Source organism: Rhinatrema bivittatum, chromosome 3, assembly GCF_901001135.1.
Source record: "Rhinatrema bivittatum chromosome 3, aRhiBiv1.1, whole genome shotgun sequence".
NCBI lineage: Eukaryota > Metazoa > Chordata > Amphibia > Gymnophiona > Rhinatrematidae > Rhinatrema > Rhinatrema bivittatum.
The window spans coordinates 557,871,474-557,898,310 of record NC_042617.1 but is presented as its reverse complement, the minus strand read 5'-3'; the positions used below and the strand labels follow the sequence as shown (position 1 = coordinate 557,898,310).

The 26,837-nt window shown below is 44.7% G+C and overlaps 1 long non-coding RNA gene across 1 annotated transcript; it reads left to right on the top strand.

Annotated features, from left to right (window-relative positions):
• The first annotated feature begins 10,015 nt into the window (after positions 1–10,015).
• On the top strand, positions 10,016–26,811 carry LOC115088864. Its single transcript, XR_003855945.1, has 3 exons — positions 10,016–10,263; positions 10,656–10,852; positions 26,040–26,811. It is a non-coding gene; the product is annotated as an uncharacterized LOC115088864 (long non-coding RNA).
• The last annotated feature ends 26 nt before the right edge of the window (positions 26,812–26,837 follow it).

Here is a 26,837-nt window from a genome sequence, read left to right as displayed (position 1 = left end):
TGCTAGACGTCTTTGCCCCGTTTGCCTCACCTAATTCACGGCTCCTCCTGCAACCCTAGGGAAAATGGCTGCAGCCATGACTACAAGCCGACCTCTCCGGCATCCCCAGAATGGCTATGGTGCTGTCTCCCGCCATGCTTCTCCCAAGGGCCTAGTAGGGTGCGCATGCCACCCGTGTATTTATTCCAGCATTGGCGCAAACCTCGGGGGCGTTCCCCTCTACTGACATCACACCATCCGGGTATATAGCCTGTACGTTGTTGCTAGCTCATTGAGATAGCAAAGGATTGGTTTCGGCCGGTTCTAAGCTACTCTGCCACTTCCATGCTGCCGCTGGAAGCTCTGCCCTTCAGGGTATTGCTAACCTGAGTGCCCGCTCCTCGGGGGCCCTCTGCTTTATTTCAGGTGCCTTACAGTGATCAGGTATTCACTCCTCGAGGGCCTGCTCTCCCTGCCTTGGTGCCACTAAATAACTTCTTCGACCTGGTGGAATCGCATACCAACAGCAACCATCTAGTGAGTAATCTAACCTTCAGTCTATCTCATCCACAGTACTACCTTTCTGGGAAGCCTGCACTGAAATTCCCCTATACCAACAGGGTGAGAAGAGTCCCCTCTGCCGAGGGTCCTGAGACTGCTACTTCCAGACTATCTCACTACTGCCACCTCTGGTGGTACACTACAAGCTGTTTAACTAAACTCTGTGTTTGTGCATCTGTGTTTAGCCCAGTACTGTGGCGCCTCATGGGGCTCCTCCCCGTGGGCATATCATCTGCCACAGTACCCAAGAATTCACCCCAACACCGTTTAAATATAACAGATTGCTAACTCCATGGATTCGGCTCAGCTTGCCTCATTGCCGGCCATTCCAGGCCTGGCCCAGTGAATCTCCAAACAACACAGTGTGCTAGAGAGTTTGACTACTGCATTCAACTTGCTGCACACACAGATGAATTTATCCACCACCTCAGGTAAAGAAGCTACACCGCTAGAAGTGACGGTCAAAACTATTGTACTTCTATCTGCTCCTACACACTTCTCAGTGGAGGTTTGGAGATGCAGAGGTTTTATTAATCAGTGCTGCATGCACTTCTCCCTGCAACCTAGCCATTTCCCCACAGCTTATGCCAAGATCACCTATATCTTGTCTTATGTGGATGGAAGAGCGTTAAGTTGGGCCTCTTTGCTGTGGGAGCGCGAGGATCCTATTCTACATGACATTGAAGGATTCCTCGAGCTATTCAAGTCTATTTTTGACTATCCTGCCTGATATATCACTGCTGGATCTTCTTTGGTTCACCTGAAGCAAGGTAATAAACCATTGGCTGACTTCCTATCGAATTCAAGACACTGGCGTCTGAATTACATTGGGACCCTAAATGCCTGAGGACCCTCTTCTTTGAAGGACTGAACTCTCATCTGAAAGACGAGCACGCTGCTCGTGAAATGCCTGAGACCTTGGCTGAACTAGTGAATTTGGCAACAAGGATTGATCGCTGACTTCGTGACAAGGTTCAAGAGACCAAGACTCCCAGGAGACCCTTTCAGGGTGAAACTCGAGTTAAGTCCACACCCAGGTCTGTTCCTCTGGTTCCAGTTGCTGGCGAAGAAAAACCAATGCAATTAGCCATAGCTATCTGACAGCTAAAGAGATAAGAATAAGGAAGAAACTGGGGCTGTGCATGTACTGTGGACAAGCTGGCCATGCTTTCAAACATGCCCTATATGTCCAAGAAACTGGCAGACCTAAGGTCTTACTGCCCCCTCTCCTCCGCTCTCCCTTCCTGTATCCTTGATCTGCGGACCCTTGGAGTATCAGACTCTTGCCCTAGTGGACTCAGGTGCAGGAGGTAATTTCATTCTTCAATGAATAGTGGAGCACTTGCGAATTCCCACTACCACCATGAAGTCTCCGCTACTCCTATCTTCAATTCATGGAAAGCCCTTGCCGGGTGAAGTAACCCAGCTCACTAAACTATGTCTTCAGACTGGTGCTCTCCATTCTGAAACTATCTCCTTCTTTGTTTTAACATAAGAACATGCCATACTGGGTCAGACCAAAGGTCCATCAAGCCCAGCATCCTGTTTTCAACAGTGGCCAATCCAGGCCATAAGAACCTGGCAAGTACCCAAAAACTAAGTCTATTCCATGTTAAAGAAGGCCATGCACCCTATAGTGCTGGGGTTACCATGGCTGCAGCAGCATTTGCCACAGTTCAATTGGGCTATGCTGGAGCTGTCATGATGGGGCTCAGACTGTCACGGTAAATGCCTGATGGAGGTCGCTCCTATTCCCTGCATGCCAACTACCCCAGTGATGCCGGGGTTGCCGCCTCAATATGCGCTCCAAGATGTTTTTTCTAAAGAAGCTGCAGACGTACTACTGCCTCACAGATCCTATGACTGCGCTATTAATCTGAAGCTGAACACAACCACTCAAGGGACGGGTGTACCCTCTCTCTGTGGAAGAGAATAAAGCCATGTCCGAATATGTTCAGGAAAACCTTCAAAAAGGCGTCATAAGACCTTCCAAGTCTCCGGCTGGTGCAGGCTTCTTCTTTGTGGGGAAGAAGGACGGAACTTTACGTCCATGTATAGATTACAGAGGTCTCAATGAGATAACTGTGAAAGACTGTTACCCGCTACCTCTCATATCAGAGCTATTTGACAGACTACAAGGAGCCAAGATCTTCTCCAAGCTTGATCTTAAAGGAGCCTACAACCTACTTCGCATTCGCTCAGGCGATAAATGGAAGATGGCCTTCAATTCCCGGGATGGTCACTTTGAATATTTAGTGATGACCTTTGGCCTGTGCAACGCCCCGGCTGTCTTTCAAAATTTAATGAACGACATTTTCAGAGATCTCCTCTACAAATGTGTCGTCATTTACTTAGATGACATCTTGATATTCTCTCAAGACATGACCACTCATCTGGAGGATGTCAAAAGAGTGCTGCAAAGACTCCGTGAGAATCATCTATATGCTAAGTTGTCTAAGTGCGAATTTCACAAAGAATCAGTGCCTTTCCTAGGCTATATTGTTTCCAACCATGGGTTCCAAATGGATCCACAGAAGCTGGAGAGCATAAAGAATTGGACTCAACCCACGGGTCTGAAGGCTCTCAGATGTTTCTTAGGGTTCATGAACTATGATAGGTCTTTCATTAAGAACTACTCCTCGCTCACTGTTCCACTTACAGCTATGACAAACAAAGGTGCCAATGTTGCTAATTGGTCTACGGAGGCTATATCTGCATTCCAGAAACAAAAAGACGCCTTCTCGAGCAAGCCGTGTTCCGACACCTGGATCCCACTAAGACCATCATCGTTGAGGTCGATGCCTCAGACATTGGCGTAGGGGCCGTGCTAAGCCAAGCTGGTAATTCCAAGGCCTTACACCCATGCTCCTTCTTCTCTCGTCACTTCTCTCCAGCAAAGAAAAATTATGGAATAGGAGATAAAGAGCTCCTGGCGATAAAGATGGCATTTGAGGAGTGGCACCTTTGGCTTGAAGGAGCACAACATCAAGTCACAGTCTTTACAGACCATAAGAATTTGGAATACCTCCGCCACGCACAGCGCCTAAACCATAGGCAAGCGAGATAGTCTCTGTTTTTCAACAGATTCGACTTTGTGCTGAAATACTGCACTGGAGATAAAAACATCAGAGCTGATGCCTTATCTCGCTCATTCCTCTCTGACGATATCCCAGAAGAACCACAACACATCATTTACCCGAAAAGAGTTATTCTGGTAGCTACTCACTCAGTATCTGCAGGTAAAACCATCGTACCCATGAACCTCAGAAAAAAGCTGTTAGCATGGGCTCACGACTCCAAACTGGCTGGACACCCTAGTCAACACAGAACTCTGTCTAAACTGCAAAGGTTTTACTGGTGGTCCACCATGAAGGAAGACACATTCTCCTACGTTGCTTCCTGTGCTAATTGTGCTAGACAGAAGACGCCACCCGGTCATCCTTGGGGTCTACTCCAACCCTTACCAGTACCAGACGAGCCATGGACACACATTGCTACAGACTTTGTGGTGGACTTACCACACTCAGGAGGAAACAACATGATTTGGGTAACTGTAGATCGGTTCTCAAAGATGGCTTACTTCGTGGCTCTCCCTGGCTTACCCACAGTTATGGAGCTAGCCCAGCTCTTCATCATGCACATCTTCCGTCTACACGGCATGCCTAAGCACATAGTCTCCGATCGCGGAGTCCAATTCACAACTAAATTCTGGAAGGCATTTTGCAAGAAGTTTGACATTTCTCTTGACTTCACCTCAGCATACCATCCTCAATCCAACGGTCAAACAGAGATGATGAACAGGGCACTCAAGTAGTTCATTTGTGCCTACATGAGCACTCACTAGAATGATTGGGCAGAACTGTTGCCGTGGACTGAATTCGCCATCAACTCTCATCCAGCAACATCCACTGGATCAACTCCATTCAAAGTGGTTTATGGACAACTACCATTGCCACCACTGCCACTTCCACTCTCCATGTCGTCCTCGACAGCTCAATCTACTGCCGAAGAAATTCAACAACTCTGGACTCAGACCAAAGAGATGGTTCTCAAAGCAGGACTTCGAGCTAAGAAAGGATACGATGCTCACCACTGTAAGGCTCCTGATTTCCAGCCTGGTGACAAAGTCTTTGCTATCCACTAAGCACTTAAGACTTAAATTAACTTCAGTTCGCTTCACTCTATGCTTCGCTGGACCATTTCCTATTCACTGATGACTAGGCAATCTCACCTATAGTCCGAAGCTACCACCTACTTTGAAGATTCATAATGCGTTCCACGTCTCACTATTGAAGCCATTGATCCTTAGTGAGTTCTCCAACAAGACACCTGAAACTACACCAATAGATGCAGAAGAAGACATCGAGTACAAGGTAGATGCTGTCCTTGATGTAAGAAAAAGAGGCAGAGTATGGGAATACCTCCTGTCATGGGAGGGTTATGGACCTGAAGATAATTCATGGACACCTTTGGCTAATAAACTGGATAAAGAGATGCTACAAGAATTCCATAAGATGCAACCTCAGAAACCAAGACCAGGTAGTAAGTCTGCAGGACGCCCTTTGAAAGGGGGTACTGTTGCATCCGTCGGTGCTAGATGGCTTCACCCCATTTGCCTCATCTTGTTCATGGCTCCTCCCGCATCCCTAGGGAAAATGGCTGCCACCGCGTCTACAAGTCGACTTCTCCAGCATCCCCGGAACGGCTATGGTGCTGCCTCCCGCCATGCTCCTCCCAAGGGCCTACTAGGGCACGCACGCGCACGCCACCCACGTCTTTATTCCAGCATTGGTGCGAACCTCGGGGGCGTTCCCCTCTACTGACATCACACCATCCGGGTATATAGCCTGGACTTTGTTGCTAGCTCACTGAGTTAGCAAAGGATTGGTTTTGGCCGGTTCTAAGCTACTCTGCCACTTCCGTGCTGCCGCTGGAAGCTCTCTCTCTGCCCTTCGGGGTATTTCTAACTTGGATACCCATTCCTTGGGGGCCCTCTGCTTTATTTCAGGTGCCTTACAGAGATCAGGTACTCGCTCCTCGAGGGCCTGCTCTCTCTGCCTTGGTGCCACTACCTAACTTCTTCAACCTGGTGAAATTGCATACCAACAGCAACCATCTAGTGAGTAGTCTAACCTTCAGTACTACCTTGCTGGGAAACCTGCACCGGAATTCCCCTATACCAACGGGGTGAGACGGGTCCCCTCTGCCAAGGGTCCTGAGACTGCTACTTCCAGACTACCTCACTACTGCCACCTCTGGTGGTACACTACAAGCTGTTTAATAAAAGAACTAAACTCTGTGTTTGTGCGTTTGTGTTTAGCCCAGTACTGTGGCGTCTCACGGGGCTCCTCCCCGTAGGCGTGGTCATCTGCCTCAGTACCCAAGAATCCACCCAAACACAGCTTAACCATAACAATGGCTAGACTTTGTGTGCTTAGCACATTACTTTGATATTTTATTGGCTTTATTGTTAAGAAATATGCATTGCAGATTGCAATGCTCTGTCCCTCCCCCCTGCATTCCACAGCAGGCATTTTATTTTGCAATGAACATGCACTGTTACATGGACTAAAATGAGGCCTCTGTTTACAAATATGGTAATATGTGGACTTGAGCACATATTTAATAAAAAATTTGGTTCCCATTTGCTAAACAGCATGACTTGAATGATGAATCTATTGGATCTGTGAATTTTATTGTTGTGTTGTGTTGTGAATGATTTCTGCTGTTCTATTTTGGCGCTTGTGTTAGGTGGGTGAGTGGCCTGCTTTTCTTGTCACTTTTACAATATTTGACCTTATAGTGAGCCACAAATACCGTTGGTTAGTAGCTTTATTAGCAGCTCATCAACAAGTATAATAAAGTGCAAAATAGTCCATTATCATTCATCATTCTTTAAAACTGAGATATCCTCTGAAGGAAGTGGTTTTTGTTTTAATGCAGACCACAAAATGTTCTGTCATAAAATAATAAAAATGAATACTTCATGCTGAATAGCTACAAATGAGAAAGGAAGAAACCAGGATGGAGAGGAGGTGAACAGAAGCAGAAAACAAAATGAAGAATGAGCCTGATAGGATAAAACTGACAAATGCAAAGAGGAAAAAAAAATGTTTTTGACATTCCTGGCATAACACACTTGAAAACATGGAATTTCTGGCTAGTGTTAAAGCAAAGTGAATTAATCTGGATTTGAAAGAATACCACACATGTTAATTCTTTTTCTACCAACTCTGTATCCTTGCACTTTTAAACATGGTAGGCTGAGATTTATAGCCTCCAAGTTTGTTTCACTGGAATGACTTGTGCTTGGATTCAGCCTTTGCCTCTTTCAGTCTTGGAAGGAGAAAATGTCTTTTGTTTTCCAGGAGGCTTATTTTACAAACTGGACTGTGCTGCAGTCACACAAAAATATAAAAGAAAGAAATTAAAGGGATATTTTTGCATATGAGGGCAGAGCACAGAAATGTAGCCTATAGATTTCCAGTTAAGGGGGAAATTCTCAAACAGTCCATGTAGTTGCAAACTACACTGTTGCTTTTAACATCCACACTTTAGGGACATTTTCAAAGAGAAACTGTCCACCTTGTTTATGATCTTGGATGTCGAAAGCATCGATTGTTCTTTGCAACTGCTGTTTGGGTGGCAGAGGGAAATAAAAATCTACACTAAATCTATACTAAATCTACTCTAAAACCTCTCCAGCTACTACAAAATGCCGCAGCCAGAGTCCTAACAGGCAAAAAAAATCGGAACACATCACCCCTGTGCTAAAAAGTCTTCACTGGCTCCCAATCAAAGAATCAAATGCAAGACCCTTACTATAGTGCACAACGCCTTATACAAAACGGAGAACACCACACTCAGCAACATGATCCATCAACACAAACCTCAACGTCACACCAGAACTGCAAGCAAACAATTTCTCGACATACCATCACTTCCAACAGCGAAGCTCAAGAGTACGAGAAACAGAGCCTTCTCAATTGCAGGCCCAAACTTATGGAACACCCTACCTCAATACCTAAGATTGATAATCGACTGCAAATCCTTCAAAAAAGAACTGAAAACCTGGTTATTTAGCCAAATTTTCAGAGATGGCGTGGGCTAAATGTCATAACCCCTCCACCAGCACTTCCCTTATAAGATGAACTCAATAAGCTACGCTAGAGTCTTGTCTCTTTCTCTTTGTTTTTTATTGTGAACCCATTTCCCAGTTCTTTCAATGCCGTGCAAAGTTTCAGTTAAACACGCCGTGACCCTGTTCAAATGTTTAAGTTTTATTCTATGTTACCAGTTCGATGTATTCTCTGCCACTCTATCTTCCGTGTCCTGGTTCGATGTAACAAGTTGTTCTACTGTAAACCGGGGTGAAGGCTAACTGCTAAACCTCGGTATATAAAAGCACCGAAATAAATAAAATAAATAAACAAAATAGCACATGTACATTGGAAAATTGAATGCACATGCACTGTTTTCCTTCCCCAAACTAAACACATCCACAAAAAACACCTCTTTTTTTTTTAAAGCAACTAAAAGTGCATATGCAATGGAACCTGCAAATACTTTTCATTTTCAGTCTGGCCATTTTACCCGAGTACATACATTTAAAAATTGCCTTGAGTTCAACAGTGCTTTAAGCATGGAAATGGGTTTCTTGGGAACTGTCCTCCCGGTATATGGGTAAACTTAAGTGCATACTGCCGCTAAACCTGCAGCTTTACTGGAAAAACTACCTGCAAATTGTGTTGAGAGTATTCGAATCCTGGGAGAAATTTTCAAAGTGAAAGTACATACATGCCTTCTCTTTGAAAACTGGTACAAAATCTGTAAGAACATAAGAACATAAGAAAATGCCATACTGGGTCAGACCAAGGGTCCATCAAGCCCAGCATCCTGTTTCCAACAGTGGCCAATCCAGGCCATAAGAACCTGGCAAGTACCCAAAAACTAAGTCTATTCCATGTAACCATTGCTAATGGCAGTGGCTATTCTCTAAGTGAACTTAATAGCAGGTAATGGACTTCTCCTCCAAGAACTTATCCAATCCTTTTTTAAACACACCTATACTAACTGCAATGACGCCCTACCTGGGATGTAGTGAGCGTACTGTAGACATTTCTTAAGCAGTATGCTACATGAGGACTGTTACGCTCACTGCTAACAGAAAAGCCCCACGTGCGGCCTCACTTACCCCCGACACTGCCTCTGTCATCTTCGTGGCATGGAAATGTTGCCGACTTGCAGCTGACTCTGCCGCTCCTGCTTGGTGCCTCCCTCGGCACATGTGTGTGCAATGACACTGCTCTTAAAGGGCCCACGGCAGGAAGGACCCGCGGCGCACTTGGATGACATCACTGCTGGCTGCCCTGTAAAAGGGCTCTTCAGACTCTTCTGTCTTGCCTCAGCAAGGTTTCCTGGTTTCTGTCTCGTCCTGGTTCCAGTCTTGCTCAAGCCGCAGTCCTGTTCCAGTCTTCAGCCCTGCTCCAGTCTTCAGCTCTACTTCAGTCTTCAGCCTGTTCTAGTCTTCATCTCTGCTTCAGTCTGCAGTCTATTCCAGTCTCCAGCGTCACTCTGTGCAAGCCATCAGCTTTGCCTTCTCAAGTCTTCAGCTTCAGCCTTGACTCTGTGAAGTCTTCAGCCTCAGCCTGTCTTGGTATAGACTCTTGGTTTCTGTCATAGTTTGGCCCGTGCTAAGATTCGCTTAGCCGCTGTTGGCGCAAACCTGAAGGCCCAGCCCTCGAAGTTTACCCAATTGCTGCATGGAAAGCTTTAAATGGTAGCATGGTCAGCTCCCCTTAGCTATAAGTGGACTGTGATAATCCTGATAAGAACAATAGGACTGTGACTATTAGCACTGGAAAGTAGTAAACAAGTTTATATGTACCCAGAATGTGCTTATTATGTGATAATACAGGCAGTTTAGAGACATTTTTATCTGCATGGTTTGTATTTGGAATTTTTCAGCTTTTACAACCAACTCTGTATTGGGAAATTCTAATATATTTTGTTTCCCAGTATCCTTTGAAGATACCTCCCTCCGAACCATAGCAACTAAGCGACTGCCAGGATTCGCCCATGTTGCAGTTTAAAAGCTGCTGTACCTCCTTTTTTAAAAGTTAGCACTGGGCAGGTTCTGTATTTCAATTTCCTATTTAATAGATTAACTTTAGCCTCCAGAACCTCCCTCCTGCACTTTCCTATGTTATTAATACTCACTTGCACCATGGTAGCCGGTTCCTCCCCTGCCCTCTCTAAAATCTTGTCTAGACAGCATGTGTGGACTGCTAGCTTTGCAGCAGGCTGGCACATTACCAAGCAATCCTCATGCCCATCAGCCATGAAGCTATCTACTTTCCTAATGATCGAATCGTCAACTACAATGGATAATCTAACCCCTCCCTCCTGGGCATGGATCCCTGGAAACACATCTTCACAGTGAGAGGGTAAAGTATCAATTGCAGGGCAGGTTCTAGCTATAGGATCCCTTCCTGCCGCATTGGGAGATAATCTCTTGACAGATGACCTTCCTCTTCCAAAGCAGCACAAGGGGACTGCTAGATTGGAGTTGGGACCACTCTGCTATATCCCTGAAGGACTCCTCTATACGCTTTTCTGTCTGCCTTAGCTCCTCCAGGTCTGCTACCTTGGCCTCCAGAGATTTTTTTCTGAGAGCCAGAAGCTCTTTGAATTGGGTGCGCACATATAACCTCTCACCAACAGGTAGGTAATCATACATGTAGCTCTTGGTGCAATTTTCTAACCACTATCCTCTGTAGAGAGAGGAGCTCTGGTGAAGTTTCTTTATAGTGGGGCCTACTCCCTCACTTAGTACCTGTTTTGTTTAGGGGGGGATATTACTTTCTGTGTACCCTGGCCAGGCTGGATACCCATCACGTTAGAAGAAGAGACTTTATTAAGAATTTTGCTATTTTTGAGAGTTGTTAGCTGGGTTGCAGCCTGGGAATCTTGGTGATGGCCATTCCCCTGCTCCAGAGGCCAAGACTCTGAAGACCTGCTAGCTCCCTTCTAGGTTAGAGAAGCACTGCAGTGACAGAAGTATCCTGGAGGAGTTTTGGACATATTTTGAGTAACGATTTCCTTTTGTTTTTGAGAGGAGCTTTTTGTCACCTCTCTTCTCCAGAGGAGACTGGGTTGTGGAGCTTAACCTTTGTGCGGCACTAGACCTTTCCCTCTTGAAGAACTGAGTTGGAGAACTAGGAAGAAGACCAGAATTGGAGGCTCACTACTTGATCTCCTCCCAGGAACACGGGCACAGGCTGGGTAAAGGGCATAACAACTGTGAAATCAGGTAAGAGGTTATAATTTCTTTGGAGACTCCACGTAGAGTAGGACTTCCTCCAAGTACAGGACTTTTTATGCACTCTGAGCAGGAGTGGTAAGATTTTGCTAAGGAACCTGAGTCTGAGACACCTGCTGGGCAGAAAGAAGACAGCCAGCTGTAATCTCATTATTTAAAACTTGACATTGATTTACCTTTTTGACTAACCAGCAAAGTATGATTTGAACACCCAGTCCTGTGTCCAGTGAATTTGTCCCTGCATCACAGAGCACTGAGGGAATTCCTGACATGGTTTGAGAAAACACATACTTCACTGCCTGGGCCATAAGCAACAGCTTCCCCCCACAGAAAGGACCCTCACCTTGTGGATACAGGAAGGAAGTAAATATAACAGTGAAGCTAGTCCCAGAACTAAAAAATTCTTTTGTGTGTCCTTGAAGAAATATGCCTCATCAGAAAAAAAAAAAGGTTACATAAGCAGTGGCTTTTCCAATTCTACCTGGCAAATAATGGTTTCTGGATTTTTCTACCAGGAATTTGTCCAAATCCCTTTTAAACCCCGCTATGCTAGATGCCTTGACCACATCCTCTGGCGGCAAATTTGACAACTTGATTGAGTTATAAAATATTATCTAATTTGTTTTAAATGTGCTATATGTTAGTTTCATAGAGTATCCCATAGCCTCAGTACTATTTGAAAGGGTAATTAACCATTCCTTATTTACTGGTCATATTCCACTCCACTTATGATTTTATAAATCTCTATCATGTCTTTTCTCAGTCACAATTTCTGCAAGCTGAAGAACCCTAACCTGATTAGAATTGCCCTTTTCTTTTCTTTTTTTTTATAATTTATATAGAATTGCCCTTTTCTGAATCTTTTCTAGTACCACCATAACGTTTTTGAGATGGAGCAACCATAACTGTACCCAATACTCAAGATCTATTCAGAGACAATATGAAATTCATTATTTTCTATATTTTTAATTATATTAATATAAACTATATTATAAATAATTATTAATTAGTAACAAAACCATTAATTGTGTTTTGTGTAATATTTACCATATTAATTAATATTTTATATTCTTATACTTGCTCAAAATCTCAGCTCGGACATAGTTTGAAACAAATTGGTTAAATGCAGCAAATGAGACCAATTTAATTTCATTTGTGAACTCCTGAAATGAATGGAGGGTGCCCATGAATTTAAACAAGCAGTTTTGTTTCATTCATTTGCTTCTTATTTAAGTCTATGATACGTTGAAAAGTGCAGCACTAAGAAAGTTATGACAAGACTGGTAACTACAGCAATCAATCATTGCCTATGTGAGATAGCAGCCCAGCCATAGCTGTGGCAGATGAAGTAGGCAAGGAGATAGGATGGAGGACTAATCAAGGTGAAGAAATGTTTTAACTAGCCTATAGCTGGCATCTGAATCAAATGATACTGGTGTCTTTCCACTGAAAGATCTAAGCATGTGCAAAGGAACCTAAGAATAACAGAAAATATTTTTCATAAGAATTTTCCTTTACTTCCTAATAAATCTTAGTACACCAAATTTTAAGGTATTTTATAACTTTTTTAATATTTTGTATCTTATTTAAATTAATAAACTAATCATATTGCCAATAGAAATAAATTCTTACAGAAAATTTATGAAAATATTAAGAATGAAAAAGACCCAACCATTCTAAAAATGTGTTCATGCTGCATACAGCTTATACAGAATAATCATTTTGGACCAAAAAATACTCTAATATTTGGAGCAGGGGTAAAATGCAGAATAGCCATTGAGGCTGGTATTAGCAAGAAGGGGACATGGACAGGGGCAGCAGAAGAGCAATACTGAAAACCAGCAGTATGCTTTTCCAGTACTACTGATCCTGAGGTAATGGAGATAGTATTTTCAAAAACTGATTCAATGAAGAATTATGTCTGGGATTCCCTGAATCAGAAGATAATAAAGAGCTAGTAGCTGAAGAGAATTTTGTAGCTCTAGTTAATAGAGTCTCCAGAGAGGATGTAGGGGAAGTAGATCATATTGATGTTGTTAAAAGCAACCTCCAAGAAAAACAGGCAGTGCAGATAGAGAGCATGAGAGATGCTCCTGGCCTTTTACCTCATAGTCAATCTTCAACTTCAACTCAGTGCCAACAACAGCAGCATCCCCCAAAGATGCAGTGAGGAGATCATGCAAAACATCTCTGGTCTGGAGACACTTAATAGTGAGGGAGGACCCACATTTTGTTCAGTGTATTCACTGCAGTAAGGTCAACAGTCCACAGAAGATATTAGGTGTTGTGATTCCGCTTGCGGGACAGGCCCTTCAAGGTCCTCCATGTTTCTTGTTCCATGTTCCTGGCCTCCAGGCTCCATTGGTCTCACCCTCTTGTTCCTGAATGCTCATCTTCACCTTTGTTCCTGAATCCAAGACTTAATCTTGTTCTTGGTATCCAAGTCTTTGCCTTGTTCTGGAATCCATGTCTTTGTTCCTGGTCTCATCTTGTTTCTGGTTCCTGAGTCTCCTGAGTCCTGTTCCTGGTCTGTGTCCTGTCTAGTGTCTTTGTTGCTGGTTCAAGCCTTCGGAAGTCCTCCTTGGTTTTAAAGTCTGAGCCTGAGTAAGTTCCTGAGTCTGAGTCCGAGGTCCTGAATCCAAGTGCCTGAGTCCAGTCCCTGCTCTTCGGAGTTTTGTTCCAGCTTCTGTCTTGCTCCTGAGTCCAGTGCCTGCGCCACTATTGTGGTCTGCAACCAGCCCACAGGTTGTGTAGGTTGTGCAGCAGTGTCAGACCTCCTCAGAACCTTTATCATGTTTCAAGTCCGGATGCCAAGTCCTCATTAAGTTCTAAGTCTAGAGCCTGCACCACCATTCGGCATGGTCTGCTGCCAGCCTACGGGCTGAGCAGGGCATTCTGCAGCACAGGGCTCTCCCCGAGCTTCTACGGGTTTTCAATTTTTCAGTGCCTTCATCTCTTCAAATCTTCAGAGCCTTCATCTTGTTCCAAGTCCTGAGCCTTTGTCTTCTTGCATGCCCTGAGCCTTTTTCAGTCCTCACACGCAACCTGCTTCTCAGCGGCAATCTGAAAGGGCTTTCGAGTGGCCAGAGGGCTACCCCAGAGACCAGCATTACATCACTGGGTGTAGCAAAGCAGGGGTCTTGGGGTCTGCAAGTCTAGTGGGTTTAGGGTTGTAGTTGTTGCATGCTGGGGTGCCAGCTAATCTATAATCAGGCAAACTGTGCCCTGAATTTCAATTTACTAATCCTAGGTCCCCTGCTTTCATGGCACTGGGCAGAGTGCCTGGTAATATCACCGCTGACCCTTTCTCCCTACTAGGGATCACTGTACCATTCCTTTAAATCACCTTCACTATGATACCTTCAGGCTGTCTCAATATCCAAATAAACAAGCCCATGAAGAATACTTTTATTATGAAACTTCCTTGGTGCCATCTCCATTCAGGAAAATCCCAGCTTTTACTGCCCCTGCAGTATTATAATTCTTCCATAACAAATCTCAGCCAAAATTATTGGGTTCAAACAAAGCAGTTGTCATTTCAGCCCCACTAAACTCTAAGCAAAGACTGATCAGACCCAGATGCTTTCACCAGCCTAATCAGTATTGTGAAAGTATCTAGTACATCATATTATTTGCTTCTCTGGGACACAAGTTTCATTGAGGCAACTAGTAACATTGATTAGGAGTATCCCTGCTATTTAGCTAGCTCTGGCTGGTAATACCAAACACCTAATTACTGGGGACTGAGTTCATTGTAGAACATTTCAACTCCTTACTTTACTAAGCAGGGAATAGCCTAACCCTCTGCAGATCCTAGGCAAGATTAATGATTTAGGGAGAGATTTTCCTACTCCAAGACTTTATGTTCCTACTTGCTAATTAGAGGGTGTGATCTGCTCCTGTGCTTTTCCCAAATACAGCTTTTGCTTCTGAGCTCTCACAAATACAGTTTGGTAATTCAAACACAACACTATTCCTATGCATTTTCTCCCTGTTGTTCATAAGCTGAGTAGAGGTTTACTCCTGTGCCTCTCACAAATACAACCTTTTAATTCAAAATAATCACTATTCCTATGCATTTCCCTACTGCAGTTTATATGCTGAGGAGGGGTTTACTTTTGGGCATGTCACTGGTTCTCTATCTACTTATAAGAGCAGTTCGTATGTTGCTAACATTGGCCACATTCTCTATGCTTCTGAATACATTTTTTGTTTTGTGATTATTCTGGCTAGTCAATTAAAATATAAAGGGTGTATTTCCCTAGCTAACCAACTTATCCATCTACAAGCTACATCTACTCCGTCACCTCAAGCCACTTCTTGAACACTCCAATTTCCGGTCTGTCCTTCAATCTCTATTATTCTCTTGTATTGATTATTGTAACTCTCTCTTAATAGGTCTCCCACTATTTTCTGTCTGCCCACTGCAGATGATATAAAACTCAGAGCAAGACACACATCACCCCTGTTTTTGAAACAAAGCACTGGATCCCAATTGCATACCACATACAATACAAGATCACCATGATCATACACCCAATTATTTACAACTTATCGTACGATATCGTACTGGATGGGCCGGCGCCATCTTTAAAAATGGCGCGGGCCATCCAGTGCTCCTACCATGTGACAGGGCCAGGCCAGTGGCACAGATACCCTGACACATGGTAAGGGCAAAGGCCATCGGCACCATTTTTATTAGTGGCAGCCGACGGCCCGAGAGCGGGAGATCGCTCCCGGGACCCCCACTGGACCACCAGGTACATGTAAAATGTTTTTTGGGGGGTCGGGTGGGTGGGGGAAACTAAGAGATTAGTTTTAAAGGGTCGGGGTGCGTTTTTGTTTATCGGCTCGGGCGCAGCCGATAAACAAAACCGCGATCGGGCCGGACGAAAAAAAAAAAACACGATGTGAATCGGAACCGGAATCAGAACCGAGTCCGGTTCTGATTCACATCTCTAATGCTTTCTTCTCTGTTGTCTATGGAACAGCTTACCAAAGGAAGTAAAATGCCGCCAGGAAAGAACATTCTTTATAAAAGCACTAAAAACTTTCCTCTTCAGAGGAATGGATAGCCCCCGGCATCTCACTACTTCAGCGAATCCTCAATGTCCTACTTTAGGTCCCCAATTAACTCTTCTATTTTGCTGAAATTAACAGCTATGTTTTTAATATGTTGTCATTTGATAGACTATGTTCCCTTATTCAAGAATTTGTAATGTGTTATTTGATCTTGTTCTTCCCATCTATGTATGTTCATAATGTACACCCGCCCTGAACATAGGAAAGGTGGGTAACAAATGTTTTCTAAATAAATAGATGAATAACTCATTTATTCTTTATTTCTTTTCTTTCTGAGATAAATTGAACAAGGGAGTATAACTTTTCACAATATCCACATGTTTACTTTTCCTTATGTTGCATTCCCACACTCTTTCTTCACCACAAAGAATCTTATAATTGAATTAAAAGAGATCAATTAATCATTTCTTTCAGGCAGTTTTAACAATATAATTATGAGGTGATGTTCATTTACATTTGGACTTATGAATCAGATATATTTACTATTTTGTAGGGGTGGGCATTAGTTTACAATGAAATAGGAAATACCGGGGTCAATTTTAAAACCCGGCATGCGCACATGGACACGCCGATTTTATAACATGCGTGTGCTGCTGTGCGGATGTTATAAAATACAATATCCGTGGGTACATGCGCATGCCTGATTTTATACGATTTTATAAACCAACGCATGGTGATGCAAGCCGGCCTTCCCCAGTTCCAACCCAGTCCGCTCCAATTAAGAAGTGAACTGGGAGGGAACGTCTCTATACTTCTACCTAACCTTCCTAACTTTTCCTCTCTCCTCTCCTCTCCTCTCTGACCCCTAACCTCTACCTACCTACCCTATTTTTTTTTATTTTCTAACTTACCTGCTCCTTTGGAGCAGAAATAAGTTATGCGTGCTGGCTGGCTGTGGCGCGCGCTTCCCTGGGACAGTGCCTCTTCACCCAGACCACGCCCCTGGCCCACCCCTATTCGCTGGCCCGGCACTTGTGCACGTATCAGGGGTTATGTGTGAGGCCAGGCTCTTTGTAAAATGTGCTCAGTGTGTGTATGGCCCGGTCACATATGTAACGCGGGCAATCGAAAATGTGGGTGAGCAATGATATTTCCTATTTTGTTGCATTTCGGGAATTAAAAAAAAAACAATAGGTAAAAACATGACATTTTGTGTTGTTTTTCCTATCTTTTTTTGGGGGGAGCCAAAAAAAGTTAACCCCCCAAAAACCCTTCTGAACCCACCCTAGCCCATCCTTCCAACTCCCTCCAATAGCCCTAGGACTCATCAAAAATCCCTGGTAGTATAGCGAGGGGCCTGGAAGCGACCTCCCACTCCTGGACCAGAGGCTGCCATTTGTTAAAATGGCACAGACGCCCTTTGCCCCTATCATGTGACAGTGGCTACCAGTGCTATTAGGCAGCCTTTGTCACATGGTAGGAGGCAAAGGTGACCAGCATCATTTTGACTAATGGCAGCTGCTGGCCTGGGAGCAGGAAGTTGTTTCCATGTCCCTTGCTAGACCATCAGGGAGTTTTGGTGAGTCCTGGGTAAGAGAAGAGGTGGACTAGGGTGGGCAGGGAGTCCACATGTGTGGAGTCCATATTTTAATAAATGGTAAGGTTTGGGTGGGTTCTTTTTTTTTTTTTTTTAACCCTGCTAAATGAAAGAAAAAAATAAAGATTGGGGTGGACCCAAAATGACCTACCCTGGACCGAAAATGAAACCCCGATAACATTTTTTAAAGGTTCCACCCCTGCTATTTTGCAGAAGCACTCAACTTGTTCTGTACCTCAAAAGCTTCTATATCAACAGCACCTATATTTCTCATCTAATTCTAGGAGCCAGTGTAAAATTTTATTTTTTTTCCAGTTTATCTCAGAGTTGCTTCATGGGTTAGAGAAGGTGCTCTTAGCAGTGCCCTATCACAGAATCTATGTCTCAGCTGAGCTTACATCAGCACTGTAAAACTGAACATACCATTCAGTGTCAATAAGACTCACCAGCTACACCCCAAGCATGGCTCCTATTATTCTCTTCCTTCAAAATATGACTTTAGGTTCTGTTCAAACCTTTCTCAAAATATGCCACCCATCTGAAAAGGAGCAGAATAAAATTTGCCACGACTCTACTCCACTGCAATTTTCCTTTGGAACTCCTTACCTTTTTTATGTTTGAAAAGAAAGAGTATCCATATCCATAATATATCGGGCTTGGAGTGTGCCCGTCAGTGATCGCGGATGTTCTGCAGCCCGCCGATAAATGGCACTATAATATTTATATATATATTTTTTATTTATTTAAAATCTTTTCTGTACCGTCTTTAAGTTAATTCACCATCACAACGGTTTACAAAAAGGCACAAATAGTATTAAAAGTTGATTGGTTTAGATTACATATTATAGATGTGCCATTAGTGAACGGTAAAATGTTTTTTATAATATAAAAAGCTATGGGGTAGATTTTAAAATTTGCGCGAGCTCGTACTTTTGTTCGCGCACCGGGCAAGAAGAAAAGTACGCTGGATTTTATAAGATACGCGCCTAGCCATGCGTATCTTATAAAATCCGGGGTCGGCGCGCGCAAGGGGGTGCACATTTGTGCAACCTGCGCGCCCCGAGCCCAGCGCACGCTGGCTGTTCCCTCCGAGGCCGCTCCGATTTCGGAGCGGCCTCGGAGGGAACTTTCCTTCGCCCTCTCCCCACCTTCCCCTCCCTTCCCCTACCTAACCCCCCCCTTACCTTTGTTGGCAGATTTACGCCTGCTAAAAGCAGACGTAAATCTGCGCGCACCAGCGGGTCGCTGGCGCGCCATCACCCAACCCGGGGGCTGGTCCGGAGGCCTCGACCACGCCCCTGGGCTGGCGCCACGCCCCCGGGCCCTCCCCCGAAATGCCACACCACGCCCCCGAAATGCTGCGTCATTTTGGGAATGCCCCCGACACGCCTCCTCCCCCCGCCCGTTTTACGAAGCCCCGGGACTTACGCGCATCCCGGGGCTCTATGCGCGCCAGCGGCCTATGCAAAATAGGCATGCCGTCGCGCGAGGGCCCTGCGCACGTAAATCCAGCCGGATTTACGTGCGCAGGGCATTTAAAATCCGCCCCTATAGGTTGATTTTGCTTATATGTTGGTTGAAAAAACTTCTTTACGGTCCCTAAATAAATTTAACACCCTAATATGCATTAGGAGATAGGAAAGAAAAATTGTAAAAACTGATTGCTTGGTGCTTACTTATGCGCTGATTTGTTTTCTTCGTTCTCTTTATAAAAAGCCTGTTTAAAAAGCCAGGTTTTTAGACTTACTTTGAAAAGTTTAAAGCTTCTCTGCAGTCTAATTTTGAGTGGCATTGAGTTTTCCAGCCCGCCGATAGCTGGCGCAGGCGGCTCAAACACGGCACAGGTAGGAAGGACAGCGGCCATCACGGGAGAGGCAGAATATAGCAGAGGAGACCCTGGCATGCAGCGAACGGAGTGCGTCCTGCGGCACATGCTCCGTTCGCGGTGAGGAGGAAGGCCCAGTGCGCCGTTCGCAGCGAAAAGGGAAGGCCCCCGTATGCCATGATCAGCACGCCCGGGCCTTCATCTTCACCGCGAACGGAGCGTGTGCCACAGGACGCGCTCAGTTCGTGGCATGCCGGGGTCTCCGCTGCTATTTTCTGATCTATGCTGCTTTTTTCTGATCACGCCGAAAATGGAAGGCCCCCATGTGTCGCGAACGGCGAGCTGGGCCTTCATCTTCGCCGCGAATGGCACGCCAGGCCTTCATCTTTGCCGTGAACAGTGCGGGTCCCGTGGCTTGCCGGTGAGAGATAATGTTTGTCGGGGAGTGGAGCCTATATGAGGGGAAATGTGTGTGTGAGAGAGGGGGTGTGACAGAGAGCATGGTTGGTCAGAGGGGGTGGGAAGGGTATGAGAGAGAGCATGGGGGGGATGCCGGTGAGAGAGAATGTGCATGTGAGAGAGGGGGGTGACAGAGAACATGGTTGGTGAGAGAGGGGTGGGGAGGGTGTGAGAGAGAGCATGGGAGGTAAGAGAGGGTGGGTGGGGGGATGCTTGAGTGTGGATTTCAGAGAGAGGGAGCCTAATGGAGGGGAGGGTGATGCCGGTGTGAGAGAATGTGTGTGTGAGAGAGGAGAGGGGGTGTGGAGGAGTGCGAGAGACAGCATGGTTGGTAAGAGGGGGAGTGCGCGGGATGCTTGACTGTGGGTTTCAGAGAGGGAGCCTATATGAGGGGATGTGTGTGTGCGTGAGAGAGTGAGGGAGCCAGTATGAGGGTGTGTGTAAGTGGAAGGGACACTCTTACAGTGAATTTCTAGGGAAATTCGGCTCAAAACAAGAGCAGATGTGCCAATAAAAAGGCTCGCCGCCCGGGCATAGAATGGGTACAGTTGCTAGTTAATTTTATATCCTTTCAATTTTTTTCTCCTATATCTGGAATTTCTATTTTTAAATTCACTTACCTTTCCATTCACTCTCTTTTGTCACTTTCAAAAACTGAGAAAACAACTCTCTCCTCTATCTGTGAGATGTTTACTATTGAGATCAATTGAACTCTTAAAGATTTTCTCTCAGGAAAACTCAATAAAAAACAGTTTCTGTCTCTGCCTCTAGCTTCATCCCACAATGACGTTCCTCAACTGCCACATCTGTAACAACAGCCAAATTACTTCTGGAATAATTGCTCCAGTGAACTCATCTAAAACAGTCTCTCCATTTTGACCTATGTTTATGTGCTATATTATGATCTGAGAAACTTCCCAATAATATTCTGCAAGTAACTTTTATATATTTTTATAATTCCATTTAAAATCTCAGAATTTACTCTGAGCAAGTTTTAAAATTTAAAGGACGATTTCCAAGGTGTTCCTCCACCTCTACAATTTTAAATAAACAATTTTTGTAACCCAGCACAAGGATTCCAGTACTCCAAAGTGCTGACAGTGTGTCAATGTACAGTAGGGAGCTACAGAAGACCCTAAGACCCTGTGGAACTCTGGTGCTCCTAGTGAATGTTTCCTTCTCCCATAAACTAGCATCTGCTTTATATATCTTTTTAAAATGCTCGTTTTTATTTTAGCATGGTGTGAGAGATTTCTTCAATGTCCTCTCACATCTAGCCTGATCTCTGCTTGAATTTCTTAAGGAAGCTTTTCCCCACAGCAATTTCATTACTGGGACTCGACTGTGATGTCACTTCCTGTCCATGTGGCTAGTGGTTCTATGCCAAACTCGATCTCATTCGTGGGTGCATGAGTCTCTCTCCAAACTGCCCCAGATGCTTACACTAGGCAAAAGGAGCTTCCTCAATCCTCCCCTGCCTTGCTTTCATTTTTTTTATTTCAAAATTCTCCCTGGCATCTAGTGGTGACAATGCCACTAACCTGGTGCTTCTCCTGGGTCTGGGACATCATTGATGATGTTAGTGTTGGCCCCAAAGTCTGAAAACAACTTTGGGTACCTCTTACATACTGTTTCCTGCCACTCATGTCACCCCCGGTATCACGACACAAAGGGTAATATTCACTAGTCTTCTTTAACTACCATATAAGCACCACACATAAAAGAACTATATACCTTACAGTATCATTTTTTATTGATTCCCAAAATATCACAAACTATCTAAACAATTTATCTATCTCATACATCCCCATACATTCATCACTCATATCATATAAAAACACATAACCAAAAACAATTTATATACATTTCAACAGCTCAAGATTTACAATATATATTACTATTCATCTACTTGTTATTCATCTGCTTGTTATATTTAATTCCAATTTGAAATGCTCTTCACGATCATGAGACGTCCAACAAAGATATCTTCGTTTCACCCTCTTTCATAAGGGCTTCCTCAGGAACTAACTCAAAAAGGCCAAAGTCTTCAAATCTCAATTTCTTCCAACGTAGTTCAATATATCCACAGTGTAGTCTCATCACATATACCCGATCACGCACGTATTATGAATGGTGTCAGCATTATCGGACAAGGGGCTCCTCCTCCAATCTGCCGTATATATTTGTTCCTATTCAACACCTTCATTTTCAATTGGGCCTTTATGTCACGTATTTGTGGACCACCTGCTCCCTATTCCATTTCATGCTGCTGCACCTGGATAGAGTCTGAGCAATGGTGTGCCAGATCTGACCTTTGGGTGTCTTTGAAGTCCTGGCTGCATGGTTACTGAAGAGCATTACAAAATGTTTGAGAACCCCTGGGATAATCATTTCATTGTCCTTCATGCTGAACTTCAAAGCCTTCAGATGAGTGCAACCTGATGCCTGGCTGTCAGAACGGGATGCCCCTTCAGCTTCTGGAGAGGTGTCCTCCCTTTTCTCACTCTCACTCCCATGCCCCTCTCCCCTACCTTCCTCTCCCCCCCTCCTGTAGCTGCTTTACCAAATCCCTTTCTTTCTGCCCTCTCTATCTATCCCTAGCTTGCTGCCCTCCTCCCTCTGTACTCGTCTGCCTATCCCCTTCTGCCTCCTGCCTCCACCTATCCCTTCCCTCCTGTCTATCTCTACTCCTGTCCTTGACCCTGTCCCTACTCCTACTCCTTCTCCTACACCTAGCACTCCTGTCCTCATCCTCCTGCCTCCTCTCCTCCCTCCTCCCCCTCCTCTCCTCATGCATCTCCTCTCCTTTCCCCACACCACTCAAGCTCCATCTTTTCCACCACTCCTCCACACCACCACCACCATCACTCCTCCTCACTCTTCCATACAAAAAGACAGATTGACAAATTGGACTAACAAACAAAAACTTTCACTCCAACAAAGAAGGCAAAAGACCAAGGTAAACGGAAATAGATGACAACAGAAGACTAGATAAAACACTCAGGTAATCTAATGAAAAAAGCTCCTTTTCCCACTAACCACTAAACTCATCAACTCTCCTCTCCTCTCTCCATCGCCTGACACATCCTCAGGCAGCTGTCGGAAGCTGGAATATATAAGGCAAAAAATTAACATGCCATGCATTGATCAACATACGCATAAAATGACATGTGATGCAGTGATGCTATGCTTGACATGATAGCATATGGTACTTCGCGAAAATTGCTTAGGCAATGCGGTAGACAGGAAATTAGCCTGACCACGCCCATTTTATTATCATGGGCACAATTTCTGCTATATTTATAGCAATTTGATGAATCTAGGCCTAAGTAAGATAGATGGATAAGTCTTATCCAGATAAGAAGTTCTATTTGAGACATCCATGTGTTAGGGGTCAATAAGAGGGACTGATGCGTACACATTTGCATTTATATGTCAGCTCACTCCCAGGTATGCAGTCATTTTATAAAATACATGTGCATATGCGCTCATGTTATAAAATAGCTTGGCTGTGTGCACATTTGCACCAAATTTTTAATGGGTGCACATGTGCGCAGAAATCCTGCTTCTAACATGTAAATCAGGGAATTTTAAAAGGGATGTATACCAATGCCATTCCCAGGAAACTATACATTGGTGAGCCTGACTTCAATGCCGGGAAAAACAATGGAAACTATTTTAAAGAACAAAATCACAGAACATTTAGATAGACATGGTTTAATGGGACAGAGCCAGCATGGATTTACCCAAATCTGCTACATTTTTTTGAAGGGGTTAATAAAATTGTGGATAAAGATGAGTTGGTAGATGTAGTGCATTTGGATTTTCAGAAGGCGTCTGACAAAGTCCCCCATGAGAGGCTTCTAAGAAAATTAAAAAGTCATGGGTTAGGAGAGATGTCCTTCTGTAGATTGCAAACTGGTTAAAAGACAGGAAACAGAGAGCAGGATTGAATGGTCAGTTTTCTCAGTGAAGAGACGTAAACAGTGGAGTGCCTCAGGGATCTGTACTTGGACCGATGCTTTTCAATATATTTATAAATGATCTGTATCATTCCATGGTGAGACCACACCTTGAGTACTGTGTTCCATTCTAGTTGCCATATATCATAAAAGATATAGATGCACTGGAGAAGTTACAGGGAAGGGCAACCAAAATGATAACAGGGATGGAATGGCTCCTCTATGATGAAAAGCTAAAGAAGTTAGGGCTATTCAGCTTGGAGAAGAGTTGACTGAGGGGGGATAAGATGGAGGTCTACAAAATCATGAGAGAACTAGAACAAGTAAATGTGAATCAGATATTTACTCTTTCAGATAATAGAAGGACCAGGCTGCACTCCATGAAGTTTGCAAGTTAAAACAAATCAGAGAAAATTCTTTTTCACTCAATGCACAATTAAGCTCTGGAATTCATTGCCAGAGGATGCGGTCATGGCATTTAGCTTGGCTCAGTTTAAAAAAGGTTTGCACATGCTTCTGGAGGAGAAGTCCATAAATTACTATTAGTCAAGTTGATTTAGGGAATAGCCACTGCTTACTACCGGTATTCGCAGCATGGGATCTATTTAATGTTTGGGATCTTGCCAAGTACTGGCATCCTAGATTGGCCACTATTGGAAACAGGATGTTGGGCTTGATGGACCCTTGGTCTGACACAGTATGGCAACCTTTTATGTTTTTATCTAAGACCTAGATTCATCAAAAAGCTATAAATATTATGAAAATATTATGAAAATAAAAAAAAGGACAAGGTTAAGCTAATTTGCATGCTTACACATCACATAAGTAAATAATGCACAGCATGTTGCATCAGTGCACAGCATGTTGCATCAGCATGTCACACGTTGTGTCACCGCATGTAGCTTCATTTTATGTGGCTAGCGTAAATTAATGATTGTTGCGTTATTTTTTCAGGTTATATATCCCGGCTTCCTACAGCTGCTTCTTTGAGGGTGTGTCAGGCATGGGAGAGAGAGGAGAGGAGAGTTGGTGAGTGGGAATAGGAGGTTTTTCTAATTCGATTACCTGAGTGCATTGTCTGGTCTTCTGTTGCCATCTGTTTCCCTTTACCTTGCTCTTTTGTCTTCTTTGTTGGAGTGAAAGTTTTTATTTGTTTGTCCAGTTTGTCTGTCTTTTGGTCTGGAGGAGTGGTGGTGTGAGGAGTGGCAGAGTGAGGAGGAGTAGTGTTGGTGGAGGAGTGGTGTGAGTGGAGGAGTGGTGTTGATAGAGGGGTGAGGGGTGGTTTGAGTAGAGGAGTGAGGTGTTGGTGGAGGTGTGTGGATGAGTGAGGAGTGGTGTTTGTGGAGAAGTGTGGAGGAGTGGTGTTTGTGGTGAGGAGAAGGATGGAGCATGAGAGGTGTGGGGAGAGAGGAGAGGAGAGGCATCAGGAAAGGAGGGGAGGAGGGAGGAGAGGAGGTGGGAGGATGAGGACAGGAGTGCTAGGAGGAGGAGGAGTAGGAATAGGAATAAGGACAGGGTCAGGAGTAGAGATAGGCAGGAGGGAGGGATAGGAGGAGGTGGGAGGGGGAAGGGGATAGGCAAATGAGAATGGAGGGAGGAGGATGTCAGGCTAGGGACAGAGAGAGAGGGCAGAGGGGAAGGAATGTTGCAGGCCAGGGGCAGGAGGGGGGAGGAAGGGAAGGGAGAGGTGAGTGGGAGGGAAAGGGAGGACACCTCTCTAGAAGTGGAAGTAGCACTCCTTTCTGGCAGGCAGGCAGGTGGCAGAGTGCCCTCATCTCAGGGCTATCAAGTTCAGTGTGCAGGTTAATGAGATGGTTATTGCAGGGGTCCTGGAGCATTATGCCATGCTGTTTGGCAATGGGGTGGCCAAGACCTCAAAAGAATCCAAGGGCCAAATCTGGCACAACATATTCCAGGGCATCTTCAGGCTCAGCGGAGACCAACGAAGCAGGGAGAAGGTGGCCCACAGGTACCAGGACATCAAGGCGCAGTTGAAAGCCAAGGTGGTAGCCAGAAATAAATATAACAGTGGACCGGAGGAGAAGCCCCTTATCCCATCATCCTCACCCCCATGGAGGAGTGCCTCATGCAAAGGCTGGGACCAGATGTATTTGGGGGCATGGATGAGTGACTGGACACCACGTGAGCCGCAGCGGGTAAGTTCACTTCATCTGTAAATGGGCAGGTTGCAATGGGTGTACATCTCATTTAAGATGCTCACAATGCTTAAGAATCAAAGTGCACCTCTGATGCCAAATGAAAAAAATATACTCTGTGCCATTGGTATTTATGTCTTATGTTTTGTTTCCACAGCTCTTGCCCATGAAGCAGCCGGTCCCTGCCAGGAAGCTCTAAGGATCAGCAGCACAGCAGCCCTTTTGCACAGGGCCTTCCTGATGGATGTCCAGACCCTGGTGAGCAAGGAGGAGGAAGAGCAGCAGCAACAGCCACAGACTCAGGAGGCACTGCAGATGCAGCAACGCCTGAGTTCACCCAGTTAACTCAATGTGTCCCTCTACCTCTCTGGCTTCATGGATGAACCTAGCCTTCAGTGGGAGCCAATAGATTCCTCCCAACCTTGAGCCAGCATCCCATAGCACCAGCCTAAAGCACAACGCCCTCGGTAAGAGCAGCCCAGAAGCTCCATCATGCCACATTTGGAGGCCCAAAGACCTGCATACCACACTACCATCAAGCACCGCCACCAGTGCCGGCACTAGGCCGGCATCAGCACCAACAACATCCCCGCAAACAAGAGAGGGTCCATGCAAGAGCAGCTAGGCCAGCATATATGGGCAGAGCTAGTGCGCCTCAGGAGGACTGACAACAGGCAGAACCAGATCCTGTGAGATCAGACTGCCGCAAACACACAGAATTTTACAAAGTTGGTTGCAGCAGTCAATAGCATGAAGAATGTCTGGCGCGGATACTGCAAAGGAATCTTGAGCAGGCATCTGAGTTTTTCTCAGCATCACTGGAGACTATACCCTGCATCAGTTCCCGGGCTGACAGATCTGGAAAGGAATATGACGAGTTAATCAAATTTGCAGATGATTCAAAATTATTCAGAGTAATTAAACCACAAGCGGATTGTGATAAATTTCAGGAGGA